The sequence below is a fragment of the Anser anser genome (genome assembly GCF_964211835.1).
Source record: "Anser anser genome assembly, chromosome: 4".
NCBI lineage: Eukaryota > Metazoa > Chordata > Aves > Anseriformes > Anatidae > Anser > Anser anser.
Window position 1 is genome coordinate 28952291 of NC_139724.1, and position 15012 is coordinate 28967302.

A 15012-nucleotide genomic window follows, 5' to 3' on the forward strand; every position below is an offset into this window, starting at 1 on the left:
TTTTATGGTCTGTACCTCTGCAGTACCAGACCAATCATATATTACTACAACTCCACTGACCTGAGTAATTACAACTGGCAAAAGGGGGATTTTAATGGTTGTGGCTGAGTCTGAACTTTCTGACTGGGAAGCTGAACACAAAATTCCACACATCACCATGTGGAGTTATATTTTCACTGTAATTTCCAAATGCAGTGAAAAGGGCAATTTTCATCATGGTAAAGAGAATGGCTGCTGTTCATGTACAGCATGAATATGTTAGTGGATTTACCAGACACACATTGTAGAATAGGGCTAAGTTGTTAAAAGAAAATAACAGCATATCATTTCTTTCTTTTGCTTCTCCCAAAATCACAACTGGTGGCAAAAGCCAGACAGAACACTCGCTTCGTGAGCAAGCATGCTCAAATGCTTCCAGTTTCTCAAGCATTGTTTTAAAAGTAAGCAATAGAAAACAGAATGAAGATCTATTGATTAATGCATTTAATACAAATGGCTGAGAATAACTCTCCCCCTGCCTACCAAGTCCTTGTGATTTGGTACTTGCCTCAGTCTCGTTGTCAGTCTAGCAGGTTTTCAGCGTCTCTGTGAGCTTCACAGCCCATACATAGCTCTCTTTGGGTCCTACAAAAATCTCTTTTTCTCTGAGACCAGTTGGTGAGTCTTTTCCATGTAATTGCAGTTAGGGCCTTTTTGCTTCCAGCAGTATCCCAGGATCCACCCATTCTTTTCTTCTCTGCATACTGGGAGCGTCTCCAAGTTGTGTGTGATTTTTTTGGTTAATTTTCTAACACATGGAGCACAACACAGAAATAAGTTTGATTATTTTATATCAGGGTTTATTCTGGAGATCCTGATGTAAGGTTTGGACAGGGCATTTAGAAAACTCTAACTTGAATTATTCCCTGTACTGTGGTTACTTGGAAAGGAAAATAACTGGGAAGATTATGTTCAAATGAATGATGAACATATTAAATCTGTTATCTGAGATGATCTCTTAGCTGCTGTCTTAGGTGTACAAGGAAGGACTGACAAATATAACTCTTTACTCAATTGAAAGGGACTTGAACTTCAACAGGCAAATCATGGAGGAAAAAATGCTTTCCAGTTAGCTGACAAAAAGCTCCAGAGAGACAAATATAGAATACAGCCCTAATTCCTTCCAACCATTTAAGAAAGGGAAAATAGAAGAGTCTGTGTAAGACAGAAACTTTCACTATTATATTCTCTTTCATACCTGGGGTATGTATGAACATCTTCCTAAGAGATGTTGCTTTGCTATTTTTGTTAAAACACACACACACAAACACACAAAATCTTTCAGAAGAAAAAACATTTGAAAGACTGTCTTGCAATGCTAATTTTCTTATATTTACTTCTCCCATCTGACTCTAAAGAGTTGAGATAATGATTCTGGCATGTAACATGTCAACTTTGGGTATATTTCTAACTCTCATGCACATGGATGCTTACCGTTACCATGGAAGCAGATAAAACCACTGGCTGAGAATATCAACAGTTACCAGTGCATCTACCAGCCCAACAACAATATGTTATCATACAAGTGAACAGCAGTACTAGAAGATTCTGCAATAAATGGTATCTGATTTACTCTCATAGTCATGGCTGCTGTTACAGATTCCAGGCAGTCATTTCAAAATGAAATTATCTTTTGCAAGGTCACTGCTTGTATGTGATGGGCATTTGCTTGTGAGGAAATTCACTTCTGTCTTTGACAGTAACATGTACGTTTGTAGAGGTATTCTAGTTTAAATAATCTGAAGTCAGAACAAAGGAGCAGGGAATCTGTTGCTATTGATCCATATAGACACCACCACTAGGTTTTGTGGGCTACAGAAAAAAAACACAGCCTGCACTCTTGTCAAGATTGAAGTACTAGACAATACAGATGTGTTTTCGTATCAAGTTTAAGGATATGTGAGGATAGGGGTGTGTGTGTGTGTGTAGTAATAAAATAGTTTTAGCGTGTATTTTTATGTATGTACAGGCAACCATGACCCAAGCCAAGCAGACACCATGGTTAACATAGTGCCTAGCCTTGAGAAGTGAGGATATTTGGTTAGGATTAGTGATGGTTTTCAGGACTTTGTGCTGTTTTGACTTGGTTCAGCAGTGCTTTGGCTGGAATACGAACTCACATAGTCTTGCAGCACAGCAGGGATCAAGGAAGGCACATCTGGCTTTCTGCAAAAGCTGTTAAGTGAGGACAGTGACAGGAAGTCCTTAGTGTGCCATAACTTAGGTTTCAGTACTACTTTCTGTCTTGAGCGATTAATTCAAAAAATATCAGCTTAAAAATGTAAAGAAAACCTCCATGAAAAAAATAAAGGGAAGAGGAAATTGAACAAAACAGGAGAGAAAGAGTTTGAGGTGAAGAAAGAACCCCACACTTCTTTGTCCCTCTCAGCTTGTCATTTCTTGTTTGTAAGATAACGAAGATGTGAGAACTTTTGCCCAAAGATATATATATATATATTTTTCCATTGAAGATTTAAAACACCAAAAAAAATCAGAAACTGATGAGAGACCATAATATAAGACCACTTTAAACTCTTTCTGACACATTTATGGAGGGGAATTTTTTATTTAAAATATTTATTTTGGCTCTGACAGCCCAATTTTTACTCCACAAGTAATACTATAGCTACTTTTGGATGATCCCTGACATAACATCTAATAGTAGTGTTCACAAAAGCAGCAACCTTTTATCAACGGGCAGCTTTTGGAAATAGGAATTCAGTGCTTGGAGACTTGGTATCTCGTACCATGACAGGCCACATGATAACAGAGCAGAATAAAATGAGATTTCTCCCCTCGCTGTAGAATGAACCTGTAAATTATTCTGTAACAGATATGAATCTGTTTCTGTTAAACTAGGTAGCTGATGCTTCAACTCTTCTGTTTCTCTTTAGGCTAAATTTTATTAATGGTGTCTCAATGTATGTGGGAGAGGGCCTCCTGTTTGAGATCACTTTTACCTGCCATTACGTACGCTGTGTAAGTGGCACATCAGTGACATCCAGTGGCAGCACATATTGATCACAGGCATGTTATGCTTGGGTACACCTTGAGGGGTGAATCCTGTCAGTTACCCTCCATTTTCTCATGACCTAGCTCAAGGCCGTGGCTGGGGAACGCAGCTGTACATGCATACTGGGTTCCTTGCTCCCATGCCTGCAAAACCCTTGGAGAGTGGTACAGCAGGGAGAGGGATCCCACATTTCTCTGTAAGGAACTGAGAAAGTTTTGGGACAGCTTTGCAGCTGTGGCATCATCATAAGTAGAACTGCTCTCAGACACAGGGTCTGATTTTTGGGTGGTCCTGTGTGGAGCCAGGAGCTGGACTCGATGATCCTTGTGGGTACCTTGTGGGTTGGCTCCATATATGCAGTAGCGTTGTGTCATCTTATATGAATTTTTTTAAAAACACTTGAGCAGAAGAATTTACCAGAACTGCCAAGCAAGAGACAAGCACAGGTTTTACAGAAGTAAGAAAAGGGATGAACTGTTAGAGCTAACAAGATATTTAGTGATATCTCTAGCAGATTTTTTTTTGTTAAGGTGATAGAAGGTTTTCTTAAAGTGACAGAATTTATAGACCTGAATGCAGTCTAATCATCGTTTTAAAACATGCTATTATTTTTAATATATAAAATGTTAAGGGTTTCTTTATCAGCCAAGGAATGCTGTTCTAAACACAAGATACAGCTGTATTTCTATCAAACTTTCTTAATTGTAGTACAACAACTTTTTTACTGAAAGTTATCCTGAATTCATTATTTCTTGTTCAGAGGAAATTCATAGTAGAACTACCAAAAGTCAAACTAAGTTACAGCGTTTAAAACAATTGCTTTCATTTGGCACTAACAGAAAGCAGCAGCAGGCCATTTTTCAGTACATAGGAAATGTATTTAATGCAAAATACACATTTTAACATTTTATTGGAAGGGTTTTCTTCTAGATACAGTTCTTATTCAATGTAAGCTCATTCCAATCTTACAAAGTAAATTGTGTGAAAAAATATCTCAGTGTACTAAATTTCCAGTGCAAAATGTTGTTTTAAATAAGTCAGAATATTTCAAGAAAACAAACTCAAAGAAATTATTGCAACTTTCTAGATTTTTAAATTTAAAACATGGATTTTTGATAGAATATTTTCACCCCAGTAGAATTTTTTGATTTCTTTTAAATAAAATTAAACATTTTCAGTATTAAACAAAAGCCAGTTTCAACATTCCTGGAACTTATAGTTCAGAAACTTGTTTTCAATAACTGTATAGTTTACTCTGGTTTGGAAAACAGAAGGCAATAACTTGATGAAACAAAAACCTTAAGTTTTGCCAGTTCTCTTATCTGGTGCATATGAATTACAGGACTTATTTCAACTCTGTGCCATTTTACTGATTTTCACTGGTAATACTGAATAACTAATTCAGTATTATTCATTTAAATGATCTTCCAAATCAAAGAAGTCACAAAAATATGACATCACATACTATGTTATATACATTCCTCCATTCTGGCTGCCTTTGAAGATTCGACTATCATCTACCGTGTGATCAAAATGCAGACATGAGACCTAATTTTCATTAGTTTGGAATTCTAATACAAGTCCTGAAATTGCATGTATAATTCTTCAGCCTACAGCAAAGTCATAAAAAAAAAAAAAAAGAAAGTCTTGAAAAGTAAGTCTTTGTGCAAGAACAAAACATCACACTTTTTTTCATTCTGTTGTTTATATTGCAAAAGGATGCAGAAAGTCCTTCTAAGGAAACAGATGTATTTTGCTGAATGGGTTCAAGTTAATACAAAGGTTGGCTGCAACATGGAAGAGAAGATGAAAGAACGCGAACGCAAAAATGGACAGGACAGTTTTACCATATTTCAGCTGTTAGCCCAGCCAATACCAGGAAGGAAATAAGCCCATGAAAGTTAAGCAACTTTCTGATTTCTCAAGAGAATCAGTGGTCAGATTTGTTCCATTCTTGTGCTATGAAGATGGATTCTCCTATTCTTCTGTGACAAATGACGATTTCTGTCTGTTTATTGGGAAGGCAGATGAAGTCAGAAGAAAAATTCCATGTTGTAGCTGCATTTGACAGGCTCTTTGTTTTACTCAGATTTGTTTGGAACAGTGAGGAAATAATGACTGATACATCCATATGAATATGAAGCTATTCGAGGATCCAAAAAGAAAAAGAAAAATAGAAAAAAAGAATCAAGTTTGATGGATACGTCTGTATCTGAAGCTCATTAAAATACTTATAAATGTCTCTATCCATTTGTGCTTATTTCACTAAAACAAGGAACTCACCTGTCCCAATCACTCTCCTGACTAATTCACAGGTTTTACTTCAGGTGCTTAGAATCTGCCATTGTAACATTTATAGACTGCCATTGTGGTGCCCCCACTTTTTTCCTTATGCTCTACTGAATCAATCTATCAAGAAAGGGAATTTAATTTTGAAGGGTTCATTATTAGGGCATCTTAGTTACAATGGCTCAATCTATAGGAATTCACCTTCTAGAATTTGCACTTCCTGTTTTTTCTCTTTTCAGATTTTCACAATTTTTCAGGTTCAGACCATGGCCTGCAAAGTCCTGTTTTAAGCATTTTAAAACATTTTCTATAAAATCGAGCTCCTCTGGACTTGACCTGATATTGGTCATTTCTTCATAAAAACCGTCTACCACCCCCACTCATGCATCACAGCTGAATTTCTTGTGTTATCCTAAGTGAAAACAAGCTAAATCTTTTCAGCTGCTCTTAATAAGGGTGCTTGGCCACAGTGCTTCAAGAGCAAGTAGGAACCACCTTTGAAATCCTTTTTGCCCTTTTTTTTCTTCTTTTTTTCTGATTAGTGCATTCAACCATTTCTCTGGTCATATCCATACAGTTATGGTTATGACAGGTGATCCTGTCCTTTTTCACAGCACTATAAAAGCTGTGATAGCATAACCATTTTGCTCAAAGCTTGATATACTCAGGTTTAATCTGGATGTGCAGTCCTGTTTACCTTCTAAAGATTATATAAATGGCTAAATGGTGAAATTTGGACTCATTAAATACACCTGTTGTGTAATTAGTTAAAAAGTAGGAAAAATTATAAAATCACATTTGGAGTTACTTGTCCTCTTTCTTCAGCAGTCAAAGACAATGCACAGTACCTTAGGTGAGAGAAGACTATTTTGCTTTCTGAGTGAGCTCCTCAGGTAAGAAATGAGCAAACTCTGGATACTTAATAGTACATTGTGGTTATTTTTTATTTTTCATTTTTTGCATTCTTCATGTTATCTTCTGATCTTTAGATGTAGGCAGTAGAAGGTATTCTCTAAACTTGAGCTACAGTACAAATAAGTATATGTATTCTGTAGAAATGATGATGAAAAAAGACAATTCTTGTCATGAGAATAGGTAGATCGTTTACTTAAGTATATATAGGATCTAATTTCAGGGAAATTCTAGACTGTTTCTTTTCATTTAAAATGTTACTACATAAAGCCTTCCTGTTAGCAAAAGGAAATATTTCTATTAGTAAGTAGTGAAATCTGTATCTGAAAAACAGAAGCTGGAGAGAACTGGGAATCAAACATACTCCATTTAGGGAGTCTCTTCATTTCTATTTAGCTATGGCTCCTTTCTTTCTAAGATTTAAGTAAAGAATGGCTTTGAGAACTAATTTGCATTTTAATTTGTCTAATTTCCATCTCTGTCCATGTCTGTGGTGAAAGGTTACTTCATTGCCTGAATTTGTAAAACTACTGTTCTGCTACACTTCATAAGCCTGACATTTAACAAATCATTTTGCAATTTACTTCCTCTCTTCTAATGTCCAGTTCTTTCAAAACTAATGTTTAGTCTAAAAATAGCCCTTTTGAGCATATTCTCTAGAGACGTGTTTAAAGTTACCTGAATCATCATTCCTAGCGAACAAGCTCTTGTTTGTGAATGCAGGTGCTGAGCAGGGTGTGTGAGGAAGTCCTGAGTGCTGTAGCACACTGTGCTGCATGGCACTAGGACTGGGAACAGGCAGGGGTCTTCTCTGCTTGTAGTTCTCACCTTAAGCTTTGCTGGAGGAAAGGCCATCTTCTTGTATTGCCAAATGAGGAAAAGACAAAAACAGGGGGGAAAGGAAGACTCAAATAGACGAAGTACTTGAACGTGTTAGTGTAAAACAAAACCTGTCACCAGGCAGGGCTAAGAAGGGAAGAGCTGTTCTGCTGGATGGGTGCTTAGGTTAGACACCAGGAAAACAAAGGGCTAGACAGTATGGTTCAGAGATGGAAACAGGAGTGAGATAGAGAGATGGTGTAAGAAATCAGAAGGAAATAATGTTTGGAAAGGCTGAAGCTTGGGTTAGAAGCAATAAAAATGCTTATTGTTGCACTCTATTCATGACCAGAACCTGAATGTAACCTGATTTTAGAGGCTCACTATTCCTCAGCTCCAAGAGTATTTGTGCTGTATGGAGAAGTAATTTCTTATCTCCTTTTAATGGCTGGTTTACAGTAACCATTTTACTATTGTAAAAATATTAAACCTTACTACTGTTAGTTATTCTGCCTGGTCAAATAGAAAAGATCTCTGCAATTATTTTAAAAGTTGCAAATATAGCAATGAACCACATAGCTGCCACTATGGTGCATGACAGAAGTTTCAGCATAGTGTTTGGTAACATAAATTATTGTAGACAAACTTCAGTTAAAACCACATCAATACTGCAAAGTCAAACGTGAGAAAGCTGTGAAATGCCAATATTTAGTATAAATGTTTAATGTTTTCTTCCTCCTCTTTAATTGTAGTCACGCACCTCTTCCCCAGTGCTGCTTCCCTTATTTGCTGTGTAGGGAGTCTTGGTCTGATTATAATTCATAACTGCCTCTATGAAAAGCAAATGTCCATTGGATCACTACTTTGTTGCAGAAGTGGACAGTCAATGGTACTAGATTAATGCTTAAGTTAATGTAGTTAGGACAGAGTTTGAAGAATTTTTCCTTAGTAGTGGAATTGGATTGAAGACCCAGATCCACGATGTCTTGAGATGGTCACATCTGTGAACCTGAGTTAGCTATCTTAGAATAAAGTGTCTGGGTGTCTTTGATTTAGACCAAGATGGTTATTCAGAAATCTAGTGTGTGCTTTGAGGCTCAACTTCCTGACCCTGATGCTCGTGTTATCCATATGAATGCCCTTCCTTATTTACTTTGCATTTCTGCAAGACAGGCTTCAGTACTTAGGGGGTTCTTATAAAAAGGGTGGAGAGGGACTCTTTACTCATGTAGATAATGATAGTATGGGGGGAATGGTTTTAAACTGAGAGAGGGGAGATTTAGAATAGATGTTAGGAAGAAATTCTTCTCTCAAAGGGTAGTGAGGCACTGGCACAGGCTGTCCAGAGAAGCTGTGGATGCCCCATCCCTGGAGGTGTTCAAGGCCAGGCTGGATGGGGCCTTGGGCAGCCTGGTCTGGTGGGAGGTGTCCCTGCCCATGGCAGGGGGTTGGAACTGGATGGGCTTTAAGGTCCCTTCCAACCTGAGATGTTCTATGATAAAGGCAGAGAGATTTCTGAGAGTTCAGTGTTTCAGGGTGTGATGTACATAGGCTTCCTTGTATTTAGAATGGTTCTTTGCCATGAGGTACCAGAATTTAAATTTGAAGTAGCTGTTAAACATTTAAAATGATTTTCTTCCCTGCTCACTATGAGCCCCATTCTAGTCCCATCAAAGGATGGCAAAAGCCCATTGACTTCAATGGGATCAAGAATAAGCCTGGCATGTGCTTTAAAAAAACAACATTAGTACTATCTTACATTTATATGGCATCTTTCATTCCTCAATTCCCACAGAGCTTTTCTGAACAAAGCTGTTCTTTTCAAAAAGCATGAACAGAGCAACACGATGATACGTAACCTGCAGAGCTGGAAAGAATTGAGCTCCACGCGGTCATGCCAGCATAATAGCGCTCACAGCTTGCAGTGTGCAGGAGATTGTGCTGCTGCTACTCTAATAAGGAAATGACAGTCTCCTCTTCTGAGCACACAGTGTCCAAGTGGAGCAGCACGGTCCTTCTGTGCGATGCAGGGAGACCACCGCTGAATTAAACAGGCAGTCCTGGGTGCCTTGGTAATCGTGCAGCAGATGGGGCATCGTCTCCTGGCTGGTGTTATGTACTTATACCAGTCAGCAATCTCCAAAAGCACCTTAAGAACTGGAGCTTATTCGAAAGCTTAGGAGCTGCTGGGGAAATATTTTCAAAAGGGATCAAAGTGCCTAATGCCCTGCAAGGAATATCAGTGCGGGAACTTTCATTGAGAGAGAGATTTAATATTTCAGGTAAAAATAAATCTTAACTGTTGAAAAAATAACAGAAAAATCTCCTAGAGAATAAGCTTCCTGAAGTTTAATTATTTTTCAGTATAATTGGAACTTCTTTGGGTTGCAGAAGAGAGGTGTAAATTTCTTAAACTTTCCAGTATTTTGACATTTTTGTGTGAATCCATCACATGCAGACATGAAATACAGCAAGCAAACCCAATCCCTTTATAAGTATAATTTGCCTGCAGAAGGCTAATTAACAATTACTCAATGCCTACTACTGCAATCAGTCCCATTGATAGATCATCAGAGTGTTTCACAGACCAAGTATCAAGTTCAGTGTGTGCGCATCAATTGAGGCACAGAACAGAAAGTAACCGGGCCAGGTGTCCATTTGGTAACTTCAGTTGTTTGTATCACCCACGAACAGTGTGCAGGGGTAAAATTCTTCCAGCTGGGTTGGAAGCCCTGCATGAGTGTGGGTCTCTGCCCTTTTTCTGTTTGGTAGCATCCTTTCCAAATCTAGTCTTTGAAAACAGATGTGGGTGATTCTCCGTGCTGGTCACTTGGACTGATCAATCTGTGGGTCATGGTGAACTTACTTGAGACAATCTCAGCAGATAAAACTTGTTTTATCTGCTACCATGGGCTTTATTCAGGAGCTGGTAATTGCTGTGAAATGGCAGGGACTCTGGATAGTGTTTTCAAGCCAAAGGATCAGTTATTGAACGCTTATTTAGGAGCATAAGAAGCACAGGGTCATGCGATATCTCTAGTTGGAAGGGACCCTCAAGGATTGTTGAGTCCATCTCCTGGCTCCACACCGGATTATGTAAAAAAAAAAAAAAAACTGTGAAAGAAAGATTAAAAAAATAAATGTATGCACTGTTTTAAGATTAGCAATTTTTGATCAAATGAGTATATTTAAGTTGTCAATAGTGATACTTGGATTTTTTTTCCTGTTGCTGCTCATTCTCCTCAAGACTGAGTCCCTGGTTTGGACTTCTGTCTAAGTCCACCTCTGATCATCTTTTCTCCATCTGGAAGCCTATGCTAGAAGGTCTTTCTTTCAATATTCTGATAAGGAATCTTCAAGTTGGTCAGTCTGGTTTACATAGTTCCAGAAGGGACATAAAAATCTTTTTACTGTGAATCTCCTTTTTGACAACTTGGACACCAAACAGTTTAATCAGTCATTGTTGGGTTTCTGAATAATGTGTTAGATTGTAATTGTGGAGTTTAACCTTGAGACTTGCAGATCTAGTTGAACAGAGATATTGATAACACTAGACTAAATCTGAACTGTATTACAGGAAAAAAAAATCATGACATTTATTCACACAGTCCTTGTGGTGTTCCCTATTGGCTAAGTGAGAGACAGCCCTGCAAAAAAAAAAAAATCCACAGCCTTTTCTAGTTCCAAGGTCCAGATGTAAGCTGGACCATGACAGACATGTGGCCTGTACTCTGCCTCTGCATCTTCCCGTCCTGCCATCTTGTGTGCTCTGTGCCAGCGCTGCTCCAGCCTGACTGTGACCACTAAGATGGAACAAACCTTGCCACTCTTTGATAGATACGGGACAATGTAATATCACAGAACATCTTGCGTTACTCTTGAAAATTGCAAGCAATGCTTGCTATTATCCTCTACTAGATTGCCTGAAGGAAGGAAGATAGCTAGCTCTGGGTGTGCTGGAAGTGCTTGCTGTAAACTGTTCTCCGAGCATGTAGCCCAATTTAAGGGGTCTTACCGATAATGGTGCTTTCATCTTTTTTATGTAGAAAACATTAGTGCTCTAAGGTTGAGAGGCCTTCAATGGATGCAGCTGGGGAAGATGTGCTGGTGTTAATGCTTTGGTGGGTGCTTCAGGCTCTCCTCAAATAAGCCAGCATGGCACCACAGTCTGGCTTTGCAAGCTGCTGCTTTTCCTTAGGAACATAGGGGCAACATCCCACTGTAACAGAGTATTTCAGAGCCTGAAAAGGAGAGAGATACATAATCTGTAAATTAAGTAGCATTCTGTCCATAAATTGCCTTAAGATGATGTAGATGATACAATAATAGTGTGTTTTCATAAGCGTTGTTTCTTGTGAGATAATGCCTACCACACAGAAGCCACAACTAACAATAGAGCAGTAAAGCATCTGTTATATTTTCCTTACAAAAAGCTGCCAGAAGCTTACCCCAAACCCAGATATTGCTCTTGGCATGAACTTGTCTCAGAGGGGCTTGGGTTAAAATAGTAGAGCTTTTTAATTATTCTGAAATTGATTTATACATAGATTTATGCGGCTGGGAATTTTGTAGGTCTCTACACCATGACAAGGAGTTGAATTCTGAGTAATTACTTCTTTTTAACTAGCTTTCTGAATGAATTGGGCTAATTTTTCCTCAGTCTGAAGTGGGTGTTTATGAAAGTGTTTAACATGTGAGACAAAATTCCCATTTTTAAAATGAAAGAGTGGGAAAATAATTTATCTCCAAAATTCACATGGTAGAAAGTCACTTTTCTGAGCAGTGTGTGTGTGCCTGGGAAAAACTAATTGCAATTTGTCATTGCAATGCATGTTAAGAATAGTGGACACACCTTGTAAATAAAAATTAGTATTATACTGGCACATAGCTTAGGAAAGTTTATAAGAGAAAGGAAGAACTTGATACTTGTCTACAAATGGCAATTTGACATATATTTTGGCCTGTTTAAAACCTGAAGTCAGAATAGAGCTCAGCACAACATCTCCTGAGTGATGAAGCGAAGTGTGTATAGTTGTCACTCAGGAAGAAAATCATCTTCTAATTGGTAGGTAATCATATAAATCTGATGCTGACTTTGAGAGTGACTTTTCAGTCATTCACAATTGCTGATGCAATCCAAATATCCTGAATATCCCTAATTTTTTATTTCCTGGAATTCATTTTGCCTCTTGACTCATGCTGTACGAGTAGGAAGGTTAGGAGAACAAAGCTCCTTACCAGCTACCACAAATGAGGCAGCATGCTTCATTAACCGAAGTTTGTCTTGAGGCATGTCATACCTTATGACCTTAGGTTAGAGGTTGGAGCAGATGATCTTAGAGGTCTTTTCCAACCTCAATGAGAGATGTTGAGATTGTTGCTTGGTGGAACAGGAACAGAGGGGGGGAAAAATACCTCAATGAGTTCATTGAGCTGAGGCGTTTATAGAAATTTTGACACTTGAAAACAAATCAGGGTTATACTGGCAAATTTATTTCTGGCTTGTCTTCCCTGTTGAGTGTGGAGCTTCTTTTGATAATATTATTCTCTCATATATTTGTGGGGTTTAATAGCCTTCCTTTGTATAGACACCTATAAAAACTGAATCAAAGCTGAAGAATGGCTGTCCAGTGTTTTTACTGTATTGTATCGAACAAAGTCTTCAGCCCTAAGTTAAATCAGCAATATGCTTTTGCCATATTAAGCATGAACCAGGATGAAATATTCTTGGCATATGTAACGCAAGGCCTACCTGTCATATGTATTATCTCAGTAAATTGCCATTAAATTTCACAAAAGTACTTTTACAATGTAGTAGATTTGATTCCATGAGGTGCTTAATTCTAAGTGTGTGCACAGATTAACCCCTCTACAGTAAAGCTCTTCTACATGCCTGCCCAGCCCAAATACCTAATAGTTAAGCACATGAAGTTGAACACTTCAGCATTTTGGTCGGAAACACATAGCCTGAAGAATGACCAACAAAGATTAAACATACCCAAGCACTCCAATGAGGTGCTGAGGACAATAAATAGATGTTAGGCTAGCAAATACGGTACCTATGAATTGGTGCAGAGAAGGAGTGCTCAGAAGCAGAGTGGTGTGGGGGAAGACAAGAATATCTTGAAGGGCACCCTGAGCGTGCTGCTTTTATGCCAGCACCTAACTCATTTTCACATTAAGCTTCCTAGTAAATGGACAATAAGAGGCCACTTACAAACTATTACAATGTATTAAATCAATTGTACCATGCTGAAAGCCTCATGGTTTTGCATCCTAAAATGTGAACTATAATGACAGAGCAATTAAGTAATATAAGCACACCAGGCACATCTTGGAACACAAATCAAAAGAGATGAGTTATTAGAAATCCTATCAGCAAAACCATGCTAAATCAATTGCAGGGACAAAATTTTAATTAAAAGTGAAGGCAACATATAGGCTATATTGAGAAATGAATAAACTTATGGTTTGACCTGTCTAATTGTAACCACTTGTTTTAACATCTCATAATTCCTCTACAGGGGACAGACTATTTTTATGCTTCTATATTTTAATAGATGATCTGGTCATTCTCCTGGAGAGGTATTATTCCTAAATTTTGTTTGCAGTTTTCCCAAGTAGCTTCCAAATTCAACACATGGTGCTTTGAATATGCAGCTTTGGTGGTGAATTCTGGTCATGTGCAAGTTACAAAATATGAGTTTGATTTAAATGCTGAATATGTTGGGTGGATAACCTCAGCAGATATTAACAGGCTATTTAATGGACGTGTGACTTTGGCGACCAGAGCAGAATCTGTCTTGACTCTTTTCTTTGCTTCTGAATGTGGAGAACAGTCTGCTCTTGTTTGAGTTGAAATACCTAAATCTTGTCACACTCTTAGAAAGAAAGGAATTGGTGTGCATTTGCTAGTAGCCCTCCTGTTAGCTGTCACGTAAAACACCTTATTTCCATTCAGATACAAGCACATTGGTCAGGCTACATCTGCAATTGCTAGACTGGAAAAAGGGTTTGTCTGTTTTTTTTTTTTTTTGGGGGGGGAAAGCAATAGTGAAGATGCAGAAGTCTAAAGCAAAATCTGAGATCAAGTTTAGGACCACTCAGACCGCTGTCACCACTGTCTTTTTAGTAGTCTTCTCCACATTTCTCCTCTTCTCTCTTTATTTTCTTTGACTTCTTGCTAAGTATCTACTGCCCTTCTTTGTATATCTAGCCTGCCTTCTGTACCTGTGTCAGTTCTCATGCCTCTCCACTTCATATTGATAGCGCGCTTCCCCTCCTCACTCTTCTCATTCCTTCTTGCTGCTTTTTTACCGTATTCATTCTGTGCCTTTTCTCCCCTCCCTCTGTCATTTTCCAGTTGCTTATTTGTTCCCTCTTTCTTCATTTTCCTTTCTCCGGACTATCTCTTCACCTTCTGCCTCACTCTTTTTCTTTCTCCGTTGCTTTATAGTGGATCTCAATGCTTGTCCAATTTCTTCACCAGGCTTCTTTTTGTATCTTCCACTTACCTCCCTTCTTTCTTTACCAGCCCTATGTATGTTTTTATTCCCTGTGCTCTATAGTTCTCTGCCATGAGAACTGCTTGTTCTCCTCATCTTCGCTCTATCTCTGTTCTTCAGTAGGAAATGTCACTGAAATATGGGAGAGTTTTTATCAGCTCAGTGATGTTGCAGACCTGATCCACTCTGTTTAAATAGTCATTTCTGTTTCAGTGTGCGCAGCTTTTTACTACTGATTCCTTTGAAGTGTGAAATCTATTGTTCTGCTAAAATACTAGAGTAATGCATTGTGGGGGAAAAGTCTATCTGTAATGGAATTTTAACTTGCTAAATCAAAATCACAATGTCAGACAGATATGTAAATAATGAGTTATTTATACTAGCTGTCACTCTACCTTATCTAGAAAATAATTCAGTAGTTCTTAAACACAATTG

General features: G+C 38.2%; 2 long non-coding RNA genes across 2 annotated transcripts in view; one reads left to right on the plus strand and one right to left on the minus strand.

Annotated features, from left to right (window-relative positions):
* Positions 1-4986: 4986 nt before the first annotated feature.
* LOC310898914 lies at positions 4987-5815 on the minus strand. The gene is made up of 2 exons (XR_014583846.1): positions 5336-5815; positions 4987-5195 (listed from the first exon to the last, which is right to left on the minus strand). It is a non-coding gene; the product is annotated as an uncharacterized lncRNA (long non-coding RNA).
* A 17-nt stretch (positions 5816-5832) lies between these two features.
* Positions 5833-15012, plus strand: part of LOC310898912 — a 50862-nt gene continuing 41682 nt past the window's right edge. The window contains exons 1-2 of the long non-coding RNA XR_014583844.1: positions 5833-6067; positions 6167-6234. This is a non-coding gene — a long non-coding RNA (uncharacterized lncRNA). The remainder of the gene's footprint in view (positions 6068-6166; positions 6235-15012) is intronic.